Here is a 6,255-nt window from a genome sequence, read left to right as displayed (position 1 = left end):
AATCTTGAGAACGAAAAACGAAGCTAGAGGAATCAGGTTCCCTGACTTCAGACTATACTACAAAGCTACAGTAATCAAGACAGTATAGTGCTGGCACAAAAACAGAAAGAGAGATCAATGGAACAGGATAGAAAGCCCAGAGATAAACCCACGCACATATGGTCACCTTATCTTTGATAAAGGAGGCAGGAATGTACAGTGGAGAAAGGACAGCCTCTTCAGTAAGTGGTGCTGGGAAAACTGGACAGGTGCATGTAGAAGTATGAGATTAGATCACTCCCTAACACCATATACAAAAATAAGCTCAAAATGGATTAAAGACCTACGTGTAAGCCCAGAAACTATGAAACTCTTAGAGGAAAACATAGGCAGAACACTCTATGACATAAATCACAGCAAGATCCTTTTTGACCCACCTCCTAGAGAAATGGAAATAAAAACAAAAATAAACAAATGGGACCTAATGAAACTTCAAAGCTTTTGCACAGCAAAGGAAACCATAAACAAGACCAAAAGACAACCCTCAGAATGGGAGAAAATACTTGCAAATGAAACAACTGACAAGGGATTAATTTCCAAAATTTACAAGCAGCTCATGCAGCTCAATAACAAAAAAAGAAAACAAGCCAATCCAAAAATGGGCAGAAGACCTAAATAGACATTTCTCCAAAGAAAATATACAGACTGCCAACAAACACATGAAAGAATGCTCAACATCATTAATCATTAGAGAAATGCAAATCAAAACTACAATGAGATATCATCTCACACCAGTCAGAATGGCCATCACCAAAAATCTAGAAACAATAAATGCTGGAGAGGGTGTGGAGAAAAGGGAACACTCTTGCACTGCTGGTGGGAATGTGAATTGGTTCAGCCACTATGGAGAACAGTATGGAGGTTCCTTAAAAAACTACAAATAGAACTACCATATGACCCAGCAATCCCACTACTGGGCATATACCCTGAGAAAACCAAAATTCAAAAAGAGTCATGTACCAAAATGTTCATTGCAGCTCTATTTACAATAGCCTGGAGATGGAAACAACCTAAGTGCCCATCATCGAAAGAATGGATAAAGAAGATGTGGCACATATATACAATGGAATATTACTCAGCCATAAAAAGAAATGAAATTGAGCTATTTGTAATGAGGTGGATAGACCTAGCGCCTGTCATACAGACTGAAGTAAGTCAGAAGAGAAAGACAAATACCGTATGCTAACACATATATATGGAATTTAAGAAAAAGAAATGTCATGAAGAACCTAGGGGTAAGACAGGAATAAAGACACAGACCTACTGGAGAACGGACTTGAGAATATGGGGAGGGGGAAGGGTGATTTGTGACAAAGCGGGAGAGAGGCATAGACATATATACACTAACAAACGTAAGGTAGATAGCTAGTGGGAAGCAGCCGCATAGCACAGGGATATCAGCTCGGTGCTTTGTGACTGCCTGGAGGGGTGGGATAGGGAGGGTGGGAGGGAGGGAGACGCAAGCGGGAAGAGATATGGGAACATATGTATGTGTGTAACTGATTCACTTTGTTATAAAACAGAAACTAACACACCTTTGTAAAGCAATTATACCCCAATAAAGATGTTACCAAAAAAAAAAAAAAAAAGAAAATATATAGGTGAAATGTAAAAGGGTTGGAATAGATATACCATAACAGTAAAAACAAAACAAAACAACAAGTGGCTAAGAAAATATCAGAAAAAAATTACATTTTAAGACGAAAATTTTTACTAGCGACAAAGACATTTTAAAATGATAAAATGATTATTCCATCTAGAATGCATAATAATTATAAACTTATATGCACCTAACAACAGGACTTCAAAATACAGTGAGGCAAAATCGGCACAACAGAAAAGAGAAACAGACAGTTCTACAATAATAGTTGGATACTTTAATACCCTTCTTTCAATAGCAGAACAGACAGAAAATCAACAAGAAAATAAAAACCTTGAACAGCATTATCAATCAAGTAGACCTAACAGCCATCTATAAAACATTCCACCCAACAGCATCAGAATATACATTCTTTTCAAATGCACATGGATATACTATATGCTAGGCCATAAAACAAATTTCAGTACATTTTAAAGGACATAAACAATACAGAGAGTGCTCTCAGATGACAACAGAATGCAATAAGAAATCGTTAACAGAAAGAAATTTGTTGATAATCACAAATGGAAATTAAAGAATATATTCCTAAATAATTCATGGGTCAAGTAAGAACTCATAAGGGGAATTAGAAATAATTTGAGATGAATTAAAGTGAAAGTATAACATATGAATACTTGATTGGTCCCACATACTCTTCTGAAAAGCAGAGGGGTTAGACAAAGAGATCTAAATTAATTAAAAAATCATTTATTATTCTGGGAATAAAAAGAACTGGGCTTAGTCTCAGTTTTGCCTTTATCTTTGTGTCTGTTGATTATCTTGGAATAGTCATTACATAGTCGAAATACAGTTGCCAGCTCAGGAATCAAATACTGTCATCTCTAGGGCTACCATAACAAGATACCACAAACTTGTTAGCTTAAAAGAACAGAAATTTATTTTATCACAGCTCTAGAGGCCAGAAGTTCAAACTCAAAGTGTTGAGAGGGCCATGTTCTTTCTGACACCTCAAGGGGAGGATCCTTCTTTGTCTTAACCAGATTCTGGTGGTGGCCATCAATCACTGGTGTTGGCAGTTGTTTGATTTGCAGCTGCATCACTCTGGTCTCTTTCACTGTTGTCACATGGAATTGTCTCTGTGTGTTTCTGTCTCTGGAAACAATTTGAATAGAAATTTCTATTTTTAAAAAACAAACTGTTGATTCTTATGCTCTATTTAGATACTTCCTATAACCCACACCCACCTCCATTTCCCCATATGTATTTGAGAAGGAAAGAGGAACTCCTCTGAGCTATCATATTGGAAAGAATCAATAATACAATGTTTTACTAGAGATGCCTCTTATCTAAAATATTTGAATTAAATATAAAATCTGGGGAAATTATCACCCAGTTTCCCTCCTCTAGAGGCATGTTCTAAATGATAGACAGCAGAATATTTTATACCCATGAGGTTTGCTGACATTATTGATTTGGTCCAGGATCTGTATTTTCTCTCTAAAGAAAACAGTATTCTCTCTTTACTTTCTTTAATATATAATGTTGGTGTCTTAAGTTTATTGTCAGAGAGGATGCTTATAGTTCAAACGGTTTGGTTGTATTTCACCAGTATTATTACAAGATAGTCAAACAATGGCTGGGCTCCAGGATAGACCTCGGTCCCTTTGTTCCACTGGGATACTGATCTGAAAGCCACTGTTTTCTTATATTCCAAAGACCAAATAAATAAAACAAATAAATAAACAAACAAACAAAAAACAAGTCAATGAAACTATTTTAAAACCAACTCTCTTTTCTTCCTCATCCATGTTAATTCTCTTCTACCTAAAATTGCTTCCTGGAAGTGATTTTTATGTTTCTTAGAGCTTCTTTATGTATATATATCCACACTAATGCATATAAAACTGTGCCTTGTAGATCTTATACTTTTTCCATTTGAATAACTATTTTCTCATGTCATATAGAGTTTATCCATTGTCCTAGATATGCATTTTTCCTGTGTATTTGAGCATCATAGGCAGATAAATTCTACTCTTGAAAATGTTAACTGGTGACTGAGACACAGAAAGCTATTATTCTTACCAGTTTTCAATAGTGAGTAGATTCTGTAGGGGTGGAATTTTAAGATGTAAGTATACTGTTTTTCTACACTCAAATTCCGTTCCCCTTATCATAGAAATTGACCAGTGAAGTGTGCTGCTGACTTTTCAGAATCCGTGTACATATAATCCATTAGGGTATTAGATATAACATTGGTCAGAAAAGCATACTGTGAAACGTTTCTTTTATTTAAACTCCCACTATTTTCACTACATGGTTTCAAGATTTTACTTCATTATTGTCCTCTGGTGGTGGGCTCTGTGAACTGCATATTTACGGGTCTGGAGCACATATCTTCCCGGAGGTATACAACTCCTCAGGTACCAGCTAAAGAGTAGATGATAAGAAGCATTCAGATTTATTAAAACTCATTAAGAATATCAGTAACCTGACTGTTGTTTCTAAAAATATAAAATATTTATCCTTCTGTTGTCAAACAACCGTATTTCATGAAAAGAAGTATAAATCCTTTTTTGCTTGCAATAGAAGAACTATAATTGAAGATATTCTTCATTTGGACCAAATACCTTCTCTGAAAATATAAGTTAAAATAGGAGTTGAAATTTCCAAAATATTCTTTAGGAAATAAAACTCCACATATAATTTCAAATTATAATTTAATTTTACCTTAAATTTAAATATCTATATTGAATTTAATTTAAGGAAGGAAGGAAGAAAGAAGAAAAGAAGGAAAGAAAGAAAGAAAGGACGGAGGGAGGGAGGGACGGTGGGAGGAAGGAAGGAAGGAAGGGAGGAGGGAAGGAAGAAAAAGGAAAGAAAGAAAGACGATAAAGTAAAATAAAGTTATTAAATTAAAAAATACTTATTATAAAAAAAATTAAGAAAAAAACGAAAGGATAGAACCTTTGGATAAATCGTGGAAGCAAAGCTATACAGACAAAATCTCATACAGAAGCATACACTTAGAAACTCACAAAAAGAGGAATAGGGGAAAAAATGATAAATCTTGCTCTCAAAGTCCACTTCCTCAATTTGGGATGATTCTATGTCTAAATGAGGGAAGGAAAGAAGGAAGGAAGGAAGGAAGGAAGGAAGGAAAGAAAGAAAGAAAGAAAGAAAGAAAGAAAGAAAGAAAGAAAGAAAGAAAGAAAGAAAGAAAGAAGGTAAAGTAATATAAAATAAAGTTATTAAAATAAAAATAATTATTAAGAAAAAATTTTTTTAAAAAAACAGACAGATAGAACTCTAGGACAAATGGTGGAAGCAAAGCTATACAGGCAAAATCTCACAGAGAAGCATATACATACACGCTCAGAAAAAGAGGTAAAGGGGAAAAAATGATAAATCTTGCTCTCAAAGTCCACCTCCTCAATTTGGGATGATTCGTTGTCTATTCATGTATTCCACAGATGCAGGGTACATCAAGTTGATTGTGGAGCTTTAATCCGCTGCTTCTGAGGCTGCTGGGAGAGATTTCCCTTTCTCTTCTTTGTTCTCACACCTCCCAGGGGCCCAGGTTTGGATTTGGCCCCGCCTCTGCGTGTAGGTCGCTGGAGGGCGTCTGTTTTTCACTCAGACAAGACGGGGTTAAAGAAGCCGCTGATTCGGGGGCTCTGGCTCACTCAGGCCGGGGGGAGGGAGGGGCACGGAGTGCGGGGCGAGCCTGCGGCGCCAGAGGCCGGCGTGACTTTGCACCAGCCTGACGCTCACCATGCGTTCTCCCGGGGAAGTTGTCCCTGGATCCCGGGAACCTGGCTGTGGCGGGCTGCACAGGCTCCCCGGAGGCGGGGTGTGGATAGTGACCTGTGCTCGCACACAGGCTTCTTGGTGGCGGCAGCAGCAGCTTTAGCGTCTCATGCCCGTCTCTGGGGTCCGCGCTTTTAGCCACGACTCGCGCCCGTCTCTGGAGCTCCTTTAAGCAGCGCTCTTAATCCCCTCTCCTCGCGCAGCAGGAAACAAAGAGGGAAGAAAAAGTCTCTTGCCTCTTCGGCAGCTCCAGATCTTTTCCCGGACTACACCCACCCCCCCCACCCCCCACCCCCGCTAGCCGTGGTGCACTAACCCCTTCAGGCTGTGTTCACGCCACCAACCCTAGTCCTCTCCCTGCGCTCCGACTAAAGCCCGATCCTCAGCTTGCAGCCCCGCCTGCCCCCGCGGCTGAGCAGACAAACCTCTCGGGCTGGTGAGTGCCTGTTGGCACCTGTCCTCAGGGGCTTAATTGCTCCACGGCATGTGGGATCTTCCCGGACCAGGGCTCGAACCCGTGTTCCCTGCACTGGCAGGAAGATTCTTAACCACTGCACCACCAGGGAAGTCCCTAAAGCAATTATTTTTTTAACTCTATGGCTTTAAATAATCCTTGGCTCTGAAATTCCCTGTACCCCTCCGCTACGTAACCACAGGCCCCTCTGCCCTAAATCCTTTTCTTACACTTTGTAGCTTTTTAAGCAACGCCCCTCTTTAGGAAGACATAATCTCTTCTCTGTAGAAAACATGAAAGACCTGAACAAATCAAGATTTCCCCATGGAGAATTCAGCTAGTCCTGTGCTTAGCT

The 6,255-nt window shown here is 38.9% G+C and overlaps 1 long non-coding RNA gene across 1 annotated transcript; it reads right to left on the bottom strand.

Moving 5' to 3' along the window:
• Window positions 1–2,427: 2,427 nt before the first annotated feature.
• Window positions 2,428–5,172, bottom strand: LOC309835305. The gene is made up of 3 exons (XR_014297981.1): window positions 5,065–5,172; window positions 3,971–4,066; window positions 2,428–2,791 (listed from the first exon to the last, which is right to left on the bottom strand). It is a non-coding gene; the product is annotated as an uncharacterized lncRNA (long non-coding RNA).
• Between the last annotated feature and the right edge of the window lie 1,083 nt (window positions 5,173–6,255).

The sequence above is a fragment of the Grampus griseus genome, assembly GCF_964374135.1.
Source record: "Grampus griseus genome assembly, chromosome: 17".
NCBI classification, from domain to species: Eukaryota; Metazoa; Chordata; class Mammalia; order Artiodactyla; family Delphinidae; genus Grampus; species Grampus griseus.
Note: the sequence above shows the minus strand (reverse complement) of the source record. Positions and strands in the feature narration are given on the sequence as shown.